The following is a 13,606-nucleotide window of genomic DNA, read 5'->3' on the forward strand; positions in this document are numbered from 1 at the left end:
TTTCAAGGGCACCCCCCCCCAGAGCCAATGTGTCCCATGACATTTACCCTTGCTTTTCTAAAAGAAAGAATTTTAGTTTTGGTCGGGTTATTAATGAGCTCATTGTTTTAGCTTAGTTCTCAAAGTTATTTAGTGACCTCTGCAGGCCGACCCTGGTTAGGTTGAAGATCAAGAGGTTGTCTGCATAGGCAAGCCAAACAATTTTCGCCTGGCCCACCTTAGGTGCAATTAACTCCTCCTTCTCAAGGGACAATGCACCATCATAGAAATATTGGTTGAACAGCCAGGGGGCCAGAACACATCCCTGGCTGACCCCCCCCCCGGTAAGATTGAAATCTCCAAGTAACATCACCCCTTTGACTAAGGTGAACCTGGATCCCACAATTATTGTAAATTCCACTAATGAGTCTCAAGAGTCCCCCACCTGGGCAGACCCCACCTTGGCAATTTGGCCCATAATCGGCCCGGGCCACACAATAAAATGCGGCTGAGAGGTCAATCAAAGACACATAAGTGCAGCCCTTTGGAGACCTCCAAGCTTCTTCCTTTGCACATTTGAGGACAAGACTGTTAATATTGGTGGAATTGCCCTTCCTAAATCCGGTCTGAAATTGATCAAGGGGGTGGGCCGTTCTAGCCCATTCTTCAAGATGTGAGAGCAGGAGGGGCGAGAAGATCTTAAATTCGGCGTCAATCAGTAAAATAGGTCGATAGTCGGCTGGGTCCACTCTGCTCCCACGCTTGAAGATGGGTATGTGAGCAGTACTCCAGGATTCAGACGTTACCCCAGTGCAAAAAAATGCCTTTAAACTCCAAATATAGAAAATGTGCCCAGATATTTAGAACCTGCATAAAGGTGTTATTAGTTAGGCTATTAGGGCTTGGGGCTATAGATCTTTTGCATTTAGAGATCAGGAAGAAGATGACATCAATATCTATATGGGGCTCCCAAATAGGGCCATCAGCCAGGCCAGCTTCCTCCTCAGGGTCGATAGTAGGAGTCCCACAACTACCCTAAAAAAACTGTACCCATTCTTGCTCTGCAATTGAGTTCAGTTGGGTCTTGCCAAAAGGCACTGACTTCCGCATTCATCAAAATCTCCAACATCATTACAGCATCTTGTTGTAGGAGGTTGTGCTTCAATGACTTATAATGATTTTTATAGGATTGTTTGATCTTCCTTGCCTGCTCATAACAAGACTCCTCATCCAAGATGGTGCGATGGATGAATCTCAGTTCTCTCCTCATGTTTTTTTTACAGCAGCCAACTCCTCATTATAACAATGGGTATGTCTGGCAGGTCCTTTCCCCCTGGTACTGCGCCCAATTAGAAGCCCAGATACAAGGGAGCTGACAAGTGACTGAAGCTCATTTGCCTTGAAGTTATTTAATTTTCACTCTAAAGTGCATAGGTTGAGTGCTTCCCTTAGTTACTGGTTCAAGTAGCATATATTGATGTCTGACCATCTCACTGCATTGCCGGCTACATTGGCAACTACTCGGGGGTGGAGGCGAAATTCTCTGGAGTTCAATATCCAGTCAAAATGTGCTGTTAGAAGGGAATGGTCACTCAAGGCATTTGTCAACACATCAAATGGCACACAGCAGTTCATTAAGAACGGGTCTACATAGATATAATCCAAAAGGGAGGAACTATTGCCCCTATGCCAAGTGTGCCAATCGGTTTCAGGGAGGTGGTCAGACTCCCCCCCCACTATTGGCTGAAGGCCTCGTCCCCCTAGACCCACATACCAGACTTGCCCCGATTGTCGCTTCTGTGTTTGATCAACAGTAATCCCATCAAGATCCCAAGGGGAATGTTGGAAATCACAGGCTGCATTTAGGTCACCCACCAATATAATTCTCCCATTCAAAAACATGCGAGACTATTCATCTATTATATAGCATACTTTCTCCACAAACACATTTACCAGGGTGCCACCTCCAGCCGATAGGACTTGCATTACCTGTAGCTCTTGTCCAGCCTAGCTACGTAGCCCAGACCGCATTCTGTTATGTGGGGCTCCCTCCTATAGCGTAACGAATTAATGGAGTCCCACGCCGGTCCCAGGTCAAAGGATGAAGCCAAACAGCGGCACCCTGCTGTCCCCAGGCACACATCAGATAATTGTTCACAAGGCTCTAGACAGCAATGTTCCAAAAATAAATGAAAAGAAGCTTACCGGCTAATCCCGGCTAATGCCGCTAACTGCCAGTAACTGCTTCCACCTCAGCTTCCAACTCTGCTTCGCTACGTGAGTTGGAATTGTATTTGTTTGCTCCTCTTCCAATGTAGCACATAACAGGTAAACAGGGAAAACAGCCCCCAGAAGGTCCTGCCAGTAATTGCTTCCACCTCAGCTTCCAACTCTGCTTCGCGGGTTTGAATGGTATTTATTTAATCCTCCTCCAAGTCAGCACGTAACAAGTAAACAGGGTAAACAGCCTCCAGAATGTCCTGCCAGTAACTGCTGCCACCACAGCATTAACACATTTGGATATTTTTCACAGTAATATTTCTAGGTAGCCGCCTGTGCATACAGCATTTCAGATCTGTACATTATTGGCTTTATAGTTTAAAAAGTGTTTACTTTGATTGTGGTTTGAATAGCTTTTAACATGGAGTTTTCCCATAGGAAAAAAATAATAATTTTGACCCAAATATCTCAAAGTTGGCAGCTTGGATTTTTACAAAATTTTGTCAGGCTCCTAGATTTCACTTTGAATTGGTGCACTGAAAAAGAAAAAAATTGAAAATCTACTTGGGAGATTTTGAGATATTAACGATTTAAGATGTATCTATATATGATTCACGGGCAACCAACTTTTTCCACCAAAAAGATACACACCAATATATGCACAGCAACAATGTCACCCATCAGCACAGCAGCTATGGCAACATATACATACACATCCACGCACAGCGCCTACAGATTACAGCATTCACTAAAGCAAGGACATATTTATTTTATTGGACATTTATATGGCGTTGATACACATGTGTTTCCAGGCACCACCAGACAAGAAGGGGGGGAGGAGACATTGGAATTATGAGAGAAACAACAAGAACAAAGATACAGTTTTATTGGCCTTGTGACAAACCTACAGTGAAAGTGCAGGACAAGGTGAAAAGTGCATGGGGGTGGTGGAGGGAGAAGTGCAAGAGTCAGTGCTATTCAGGCCAAGGCAGCTAGTGCCAGGGGAAAGAGGGGGGTAGGGGAGGAAAAGTGCAGTGCACAGGAAGACTGGGTTGGAATAGTCCGGGAAAGGAACCCTGAGTGCAACTGCTGGCAAAACATGCTGGGGGGGACTGATAGGGGATGGTCTGGTCCCTGTATGACTCTGAGTGGACCAGGCACCAGTTACAACTGCAGGTGAAGTGTTTAGCTTGGGAGGGGGAGAGGGAAGGAAGAGGAGAAAAGGAAGGTCTTGAGAAGTTTCCGGAATTTAAGAAGATCAGGCTCAAGTCTGAGGGGGGAGAGGGAGGCTATTCCAGAAGGAGGCACCAGCTGAGGAAAGGGATCTATCTCCCACTCTCTGTTTGGAGAAATGTTTGTCCTGTATAGAGTTTAAGCCAGAAGACCAAAGGATGGTCAGACCTGGCGGGCGAAAAGGCACCCACGAGCAGACCTCATGGTTTGCCAGTCTGGTAACAACGGTACTAGCAAGCTTACCGGTACCGTTGTTACTGGACCAGCAGACTTATAATGAGGCCCATTGTAGGCCATGTTGAACTGAAAATCTATATACAAATATTTTTACCTTGATGCGTGCACAATTGATTTTACGAAGATTCGCAGTGCCACTCATCCAAATTGTACGTGCTGACAAACTTCAAAAGAGAATTTGTATTTCCAAAGTTAATCCTGTTAGGTATACTAAGTCACTTTGAATGTCAACACATATTTCAATACCACTTTGGTAGCCCAAATTATTCCCTACAGCATGTATTACAATAAAATCCGTTTTTTTTACCACTTTCATAATACACAACAAGGTTGTAAACCATTTCTTGCCATTTGCCACTGTGATAGCAAAGCCATTCCATGTTTATTTATTTATTTATTTATTTATTTATTATTACATGTATAAAACACATTTAACCCTCAGGTATCTAGGCGCTTGTACTTAAGAAATTGGTTAAAATGCTGCAGGTATCTGGCTGCTTAGGTTTAAGAAGTCGGTTGCATTACAATCTTGGTCAAGTTACAGAATTTGGTTGCATTACATTCATAGTCAAGTTCCAAGAGGTGCATAGAAGGGTTAAACATATCAACAGTACATTTCTAGCATGCATGGGTAAAAAACAGTGGTTGCATTTATGGGGCAGTGTACTTTGTCGGGTAGCAAATTTGCTATTAGTTCTCAGGCATTAGGTAGTTGATTGGGCATCCTGTCTAAAGAGCCCGGTTTTGAGACTTCTACGGAGGGACCACAGCGATGGGTCTACTCTTAGCATTAGGGGCTTGGCAGTCCAATATTTGGCTGCAATAGTTGGGAAGCTGCAGCCTCCTGCTTTTTGTCATTTGAATCTCTGGGTAGCTAGGAGACCTGCATATGACGAACGGGTTGGTCTAGCAGATTGAGCTTTTGAAATTAGTTTGCTCAGGTATTGGGGAGCACTGTTGGATAGACATTTGTGTGTTAGGGATAACGTTTTGAATTTAATGCGGTCTCACCCCCATAGCCAGTGGATTCTTCTTCTGATTCAAGATATGTGGTCTTTTTTCAGGATGTTGAGGGCCGCTCTGACTGCATTATTCTGTACTATCTGTAGTTTGTTGATATTTTTGGATGTAGTTCCGGCAAACATTGAGTTGCAGTAATCAATCCTGAAGAGGATAAGTGCTCTAGCTAGTGTAATACAATTGTCGGTGGTCTGCAAGAGGTGCAAGTCTGGCCTTGTAGGCTGAGGACTAAGTGATAGCGTTAACTTGTCTGATTAGGGCGAGTGACGAATCGAGGTACACACCTTGAGTTTTTACTTCTTTGGCTACCATAATGTTGTTGCCGTCAATGTCAAAGGATTTGTAGGTTGGTGGTAGGTTGTTTAGTCTAGGTAAGATGCCCACAATAAGGAGCTGCATATTATCGTTGTTGAGACATAGTTCATGCTGCGCCATCCGGGCTTGGATGGTGAGGTAGATAGAGTTCAATGACATTGGGCCTCATTACAAATCGCCCAGTATGGAAACAACGGTGGCGGTAAACCCGCCACCACCGTTGTTTACATGCCGGGCGATCAAAACTCCTGCAGGCGGGAGGTGATGTTCCCGCCAGGTCTGACCTGGCGGGTTTAACACCGCCTGTCTGCAGGCAGACGAGGTAACACCGGCAGCATTACGAGATGCTGCCGGTGTTTCCATGATCCCCATTCCCATCGAGTCCCATAGGACTCAATGGGAATGGGGATTAACACCATTCCGCCTCCGTGATTCCCGGAAAACCGGGTTTGTAATGCCCCGTTAATTCCGGGAATCAAGGAGGTGGAATGGTAATACGAGTCCGGCGGTAACCAGGCGGTTTTACCGCCACGGTTACCGCCGGACTCGTAATGGGGCCCTTAGTGTCTGTGTCATGATTTCCAGTGATAGGAAGCAGTGTTTGGATGTCATCCGCATAGTTGGTATATGTGACACCCAGTTTGTCAAGTAGATCAAAGACAGGTGTGGTACAGACATTGCATAATGTTGGGGATGCACACAAGCCTTGTGGGACTCCGCAGGTGACAATCGTGGGGGGAGGGCTGAGGCGGAAGTGGAGAAGACTCTCATGCTACTGCTGGAAAGGAATGATGGAATCCATTTTATGAAAACACATATAGGTGTGGGGAAACAGAGTTAAATCTATAACCAATCCTTCAGGGATATCAAAGGGCTTTCTGTCATTTTCTAACATCATATCACACAAAACAGAGTATAAGCCATCATGTTAAACACCAATTGCTCCAAACAACTTGAAAAGCAAGAACCAGTATGATTGTATTACCTACTATAAAACTGGCTGGAAGAACACCCTGACCCTGCAGGATGAAGCTTTCCCTAGGGAGCGTGTGATGGTCTGCCTATCTACAAGAGGATAGGGTAAAGAAAGGAAACTGACCCTTGCTCTACACTGAATGATTGGTTCAAAAAAGGCCCAGAGAAACGCTGGGCTGTGTTTGAACACAAAACATGCCAAAAAATGTTATAAAAACTAAGAGTAAGAAATTTACCCGAGAAAAGTGGTCAATGATACACGGAAGCGAGCAAGAAACATCAGGCGAGAAACCAGGCTTGAACAGCATGGGAAGAAGGAAAACACTGACAAAATCACAGCGGTTCTCAGCTATTCTCCAATTTTTAACTCCCTAAAAAAAGAAATCACAAAACTGTGGCCAATCCTTAATACAGGAAATCAAACCATCTCGCTCCCTCTGTTTGCTATCAAAAGGAGAAGAAACGTCAGGGACATGTTGGTCCATACTTTGAAAGAACCAAATACAGAGGATGCAAATACTCTAAGGGACCTCCCAGCAGCAATCGGATACTCACCATGCGGTACAAGTAGTGTATGTAGCCAAACCACAAGGAGTAAGAGTGTAGACATTGGGTGGAAGACCCCCTGGGAACAACGACAGTTCACCAATTGTAACAGCAAGGGAGTAATATATATGATCACATGCCCATGTGAACTAAGATATATTGGGATGACGGTAAAACCAGTCAAGAAACGCCTCATCAAACACAAATCTTGTATTCAAACCAAGAAGATCATAGCTCCTATGGTCGCACATTTTGTAGAAAGAAATCACAGAGCTGAACAATTCAGGTGGACTATTCTTGAAAAGGTGAAATTACCAACTAGAGGCGGAGATTTTAACAATGTACTCCTTAAACGAGAGCAACATTGGATTTTTCGTCTTGACACGGTCAGACACGTTTAAACGAAGAAATCCAATGGAACGAATTGGCCCTGATAAAATAAAGAAATAAATAAAGAGTATTTCACCCCTCACAAACATGGACCCATTGGCACAATCGTGTTTTGATGCCAACGGTACCGACACTCACATTCATAGGGACTATCGGTCTGACCATTCCCCGTCTTGTTGCTGTAGACACCTTGCCACTCGTGTTGCTTTCACTTGGAGAGAGCCCTACTCCTGATTTGTTGTTAGACTTACATTTGTGCACTCGTATGATTCACTCCCTACGGGTTATGAGCGATTTTGTCATCATCAAAATGTATTGTGGCACATACATTTGTCAACTAGGGTTTTAATACCATCATCTCCAACTACACGTTGAGGGTAATTTACCCTTGCATCATTGTCTAACAATACAATAATGCCTACTGACAGCAATTGTAGATATAGGCTGCCTGAGTATTTTGGCATCTTCCATAATGGCCGCCAAGCTACAGTGCACTATTTGGCTTGTAGGAAAAATGGCTAACAGGAAGTTAGTCCCTTTTCTGTGTTGATTCATGGGACATAAACAAGGAACTTACCATACACGGCCCTTCCGGGTGCACTCATGCGCAAGATTCCTTACAGAGCCTCGCTGCCTTGAGCGCCTCATAGACGCCACATTAGGTAAGAAATTCGATTCTCCTTATGTCATTACAATGCGGTTTGATGCTAACTGAATGCGACCGGGCGCACACTGCTAGACGCCACGCCGTCGTAGTTGGAAACCTTCCTTACAACTAGAACTGTATTCTACGATTGTCAGCACCATTTCACCGGAAAGAGGAGCACATACATACAGACTTTGCATTCATGTTAAGTTTCTAAATGCATAGTCAAAGTCTTTATGGATTTGCTCCGCGGGAATCTAATTTATTTTTTTAGAGGATTTGCAATGAGCGTACGCTCATGTAGTTTGATACACATCTGTGCCCTGAGGCTTGGAAGACAAGCAGGACACATAGAGGTGTAAAAACAATATAGCTGAGCCCTGAGTTGACACTAGTGGCTTTGTAGAGATACTCGTGCGGCTCCGCTACAACCATGCCCCGCAGGGTGTACGCCATGTAGTTAAGAAGTGCAAATACATATAGAATCCAACATGCACGCCGCGTAATTTAAAAAGTGCTATACATATAGAATTCAACATGGCTGGTATATTTCACTGTGTTACAGCTCATTGTGGCCATGATTGAGTCAAAATAACAAAATCAAGGAATTTTACCTATTTCCACCACACATTTTGAAGAAGAAAACAGAACATCACAGCTGGAATGAATACATCCAGAGGTAATCCTCACCCAATGCTGCATGGTGCCTTGGAACTCACCAAAAAACTACGAGCATGACCTCTGCACTTATGCCCCCCGAATCACCTTTTCTTATAATTCTGATCACAACATGAGGTCATGTTTTGAGGGATAAGGTGCACAAGGGATTTGCATGTACGGACCTTACACAAAAGGAAATAGGAATGAGAGACATAGGGTTTTTCTGTGCCACTACCTAAGGCGTGATGCACGCACCACGAACCGGGGTTGTCGGGACTTGGGTTTTTAAATGCCTATAGAGCCAGAAACTTTTGTTGCGGCAAAAAGAGCATAGATGCTCGAATGATCAGACATAATTTGTCCCCTAAACCCGGCTGCTAAATAGGTCCTTTCTCCCCCCAGGAGGTTGGTGGGCTCTGCTACTATTTGCAGTTAGAAGATGAAATCTGAGCAGAAAAGCAATTGGTCCTGAAGAAGATGATAACATCGAGTTTCATCGAAACCGGTCGACCTGATAATTGACAGATGTCGCCAACAGAAAAGACACTGTTTCAGAATAACTGACTTTTTACAATGCCTTGGATCTAGACAAGATTGAAGAAGGCACCTTGGATACATTCCTAAAGAATACTTGCACCTAGTTTGCAAATTGGTGCTAGATACATTGTTTTTAAGGTTTCCATAGGAGTAATCAATCCTTGAGGTATAACCATAGATGGAGGGGTGAAGTACACACCACGGAGGGTGAATAAAGCTGGAAAATCCCCCGTTGGGTGATACTACACCCCATTTGTTCTATCTTTTTAAATTTCTTACTCTTCGTTTTTATAACATTTTTTGGCGTGTTATGTGTTCAAACACAGCCCAGCGTTTCTCTGGGCCTTTTTTGAACCAATCATTCAATGTAGAGCAAGGGTCAGTTTCCTTTCTTTATCCTATCCTCTTTTAGATAGGCGGACCACCACACGCTCCCTAGGGAAAGCTTCATCCTGCAGGGTCAAGGTGTTCTTCCAGCCAGGGTCATAGTAGGTAATACAATCATATTGGTTCTTGCTTTTCAAGTTGTTTGGAGCAATTGGTGTTTAACATGATGGCTTATTCTCTGTTTTGTGTGATATGGGGAATCCATTTTATGCCATTGTTCGAAAAATAGGCTGCCCGGGCTAGGTGTTGGCACAGGATGTTGTGGCTTACTAAGTTGAAAACTGCCGAGAGTTCCAGGAGGAGGAGGATGGCCTAAAGCAATATTTCTGCTCAGTGGCCTGGCTGGAAGCCTAATTTCCAGAGGCCAAGAAGGTTATGGGTTTCAAGGTAGTTTTGTATGTGTACGTATGCCACTCTGACAATCATTTTTAGTAGAAATGGTACTGTTGTAATGGGTCGGTAATTAGTGGTCATGTTCGGGTCTAATGTAGGTTTCTTAAGCAATGGGAGCACCCACACTTCTTTCAAGTTTTATGGTACTTTGTTAGAGGCAAAAGATTTATTGATCAGAGTTGTGATGAACGGGGCCAGTTTGTCCACACAGTCTTTGATGAGTGTAGCCAGACAGATATCTCCTTGGTATCTCAAAGGTTTTAAACCCTTTATAATTTTGATGGTTTCAGACATGGTGATGGTTATGAGTCCAGCGATGTGGGCTGGGCAGTAGGGGCGAGGTTGAGTTGTTTTAATTTGATTTTGTTTTGGAGTAATGTAATCTTGTCAGTGAGGGCCTTTTGTACATTCTCGCACCAAAGTTGGTCTTTGGTGCAGTTGTCTGGAGACTGGGATGGTGATTCCAGTTCCTGTAGAATGGAGAAAAGTGTTCTCGTGCCTGAATTGCCATTCTCAATTCTTGTGTTGTATGCATTACTCTTAGCGTGGATGGTGGCTTCCTTATATTCTCAGGCTAATGTATTGAATTGCTGTTTGTTTTCATATGTGGGATTTTTTTCCAGGCTCTTTCAGCATTTCTTTTTTTGCTGCGTAAATCTTTGAGACTCGTAGTGTATCAGGAGTTAGTATGCAGTGTTTGTTTGGCTTTGTGGTTACCCAAGGGTGCCACTTCTTTAATAGCTGTCTCCATAGTCTGGTGTAGAGGGCCACTAAAGTTGTATGATTACCGGAGTGGTCTGTGTGGGAGGTGAGTGGCAGTAGTAAGGGAATTATGTTGTCAGATGTGATGTTGCGATGATTGCGTGCAGGTGCAGCTGGAGCAAGAAGGGTAAGAGTGCTGTGCAGTGAAGGAGTGCTAATGGAGACTAGCATGACATTATGGTCTGAGCAAGGGCATGGGTCAATTTTGGATATATTGGTGGTGCAGTTGAAATCAGCAAGCCAGTCCAATGTGCAGCCTTTAGCATGAGTCGGATTGATAATGCGCAGGGTGAAACCTTGTGCTTCAATAGTGTTAGCTACTGAAAGGGCGTGGGTGTCACTGATGTCATAAAGTCCCAGGTTAAAATCCCCTAACATGACAACTTTGGACAATGGCTTTATGTCGGTTGCTCAGAGAGAAGCTATGTCTTCCTCAAATGAGGATGTGGGTCCAGGTGGTCTGTAAATGAGGTGTAGAGAGAGGTAGGTTGTGGCTGGTAGGGCTAGTTTAGCGTATATCAGGTCTCCTGCCGGGAAGGCTTGGGAGGTTATTTCTCTTCCCGAGGTTTTTTTTGGAGATGACTGTGACTCTACCTCCTTTAGTAATGAGGTCTGCAATGTCCAGGGCGTGTGCTGGGAGGGATCTGGCATTGTTGAGAGCTCCCTTGATGTGAGTTAGGGTATCTCTTTCTTTGTCCCTGTTGAACAATGTGGTTGCTTTGCTGAGGCTCGGTTTTTGCAATTTTCTCTTTTCAAGTGTTGGTTTGGCAATCTGGAGTGAATTTGTTTGAGTCATTTCTCTATGGTCTGTTGGGCTGATCATGATTATTATCAGTGTGATTTGGCTAGAGAGGAGGCTAATTCCCCTCGGCTGGCGTGGGTTTCTGGAGGAGGGTGGGGCTTTCATTCTGTCGTAGTTTTTCAGTTCTCAAGGAGTTAGCCTGGTTGTGCGTTTGTCAGAGTAAGATGTAGGGTATCTAGTGGTGGATGGGTCATACCTATGTTGTGTAAGGCTAGATTTTCTGTTAGGTTTGGTGCCTTTGTACTCAACGCTCGACAAGGAGGAGAAGGCAGATGTTGTGTAGGTAGTGTAATGTGATGCTGCTTTTTCAGCTGTGTTGGTAGGTAAAGCCAATTCCAAGTTGTTAGAGTAGTGTACAGAGGTTCTGTAGTCAGATTTGGTAGGAAGTTGGAAGGGGTGCATCTGAGGAAGGAAGAATGTGGGTGGGATAGTGCGTAGGTTGGGAAGTACCTTAGCCATTCGCAGTGTGCATAGGTATATAGTTTGAGGGAGGAGGCGATGGAGAGTATATTTGACTGCTGGTGTTTTTAAGGAGTGGGTGGTGGACTTATTGGTCTGGCTTTAGCTGGTAGTCGTCGCCTCGGTTTGTGGCAGCTTGGAACGCCGTGGGTGATTGTTGGAAATAGGCCATAATACTTAGAAGGGAAGGCATGGTGGGCAGGCAGTAAGCCATGGTGTGTGGGGCCTGTGATAATGCAATGCAGTGGGTCTAGGATGTAGTAATTATCATAGCAGGAGCAAGATGTGATGCTGTTGTGCAGTATGGATGTTACCAAATGTTGAAATTGTTAGTACTCGCCTTACATAATGCTCTGCCCAATAAACATAGGAATCTGCCATGATTAACACGTTTTTCCCTACATTTAAAGAACACATGAAGTGTTTTTAATCACCACACGCATGTGGAAAAATGCATAGGAATGCATAGGAAAAAACATTCATAATCAAAGATACATAAAGCATGCAAAATGTAAACTACGAAAAGAATATACAAAAATATACAGACAAACATGCCAAACATAAACTACAGTAATTTGCATGATGTAAAAAACACACATAATGTGCACGTGTGCCTAATGTACAATACGCACCATTTCATATAAAATCATTGTGCGCATGTATATTGTAATAACGCTGCACCTACTTATACTCATGAGATTGAAATAACACTGCAGCACTACTGATACACATGCATGTGTAATATTAAATACACATAGATTGCAGATGTATACAATTATTTACTTTCATAACTGAATATACATTAAAATAATAAAAAGTACACATCATTCATACACACCACTTTTGCTTTTACCTGGTATTACATATATTTTTTTAAAGCAATGTAACTTTTTTCCCTCAAAAACCCTTTTTTCATTCACAAACGCATGTGCAAATAATTTCCAACTGTGCAAGCGTAATGTACACCTACCAGTCACAGAAACACTGCGCAGAACATATTTTCACAAAAAAATGCACATGTCGTTTATTATTCACACTATGTCCAAATGCAGACCTTTTCCATCTCTGCAACACTCTCTCTCTTTCTATTCTACCCTCTGGCCTGACGCACACTGCCGGGCACACCTTGGATGATCATCTCTTCTGACATCCACCTCTCTAATCCTCTCACCACTCCTCTTTCTTGGACTGACCACTTTCTGCTCTCCTCCAACCTGAAGCACTCTGGCCCCCAGGTGAAACCTACCTCAGCCCTGCCACCAGTGTGCTTGGTCATCCAGCCTATTCAGCATGTGTCAGTGGAGGCCTTTGCCACTAATTTCTCTCATCCTTCTCCTCCTGCAGGTGACTCAAACTCTGCCACAGACCTCTCTAGGCTACATCTTTCCATCACTAAAACTCTTGTCCTTGTCTCCGTCATGAGAATACGTCTGAAGCCTACCCCCAAGTGCAATTCTTGGTATGACACTGATCTTGCCAGTTTAAAACTGTAAAACTCTGTCTTCAACGATCTCCACCTCAATGCCAGTAAGACTGAGATCCTCCTCATTGGAAGCCCTGCTCTTGCTTTCCCTCTTTTTCTCTGGCCGCCCTCCTTGGGCCCTCTCCCTGTGCCTTATTGTGAGGCAAAAAACCTTGGGGTCATCTTTGACTCCACTCTCTCCTTCTCCCCTCACAGCACAGACCTCTCCAAGAAGTCCCACTACCAGATGAACCTCCTCAGAAGTATTCTTCCTTTTCTCACTTTCCCCCAGTAGTTCCACATCTCCAGAGCCCTGGTTCTCTCTATGCTGGACTATTGCAACAACCTCTTTCTCAACCTGCCTTCCTCTTCTCTCAGCCCTCTGCAACTAATCCAGAACAGGACGGCAAGACTTGTCCTTGGCCTCAAGCCCAGGAATCATATCTCTCCTGCCCTGAAATACTTCCACTGGTTCCCAGTGGCTGCAAGGATCAGGTTCAAGACCCTCTGCTTTGTCTACAAGGTTTTCTGGGGCCGGGGCCCGTACTGTATCCAACTCTCACCTCTTGAGCCCTTTGTTACC

Source organism: Ambystoma mexicanum, chromosome 2q, assembly GCF_040938575.1.
Source record: "Ambystoma mexicanum isolate Mex_15411 chromosome 2q, UKY_AmexF1_1, whole genome shotgun sequence".
NCBI classification, from domain to species: domain Eukaryota; kingdom Metazoa; phylum Chordata; class Amphibia; order Caudata; family Ambystomatidae; genus Ambystoma; species Ambystoma mexicanum.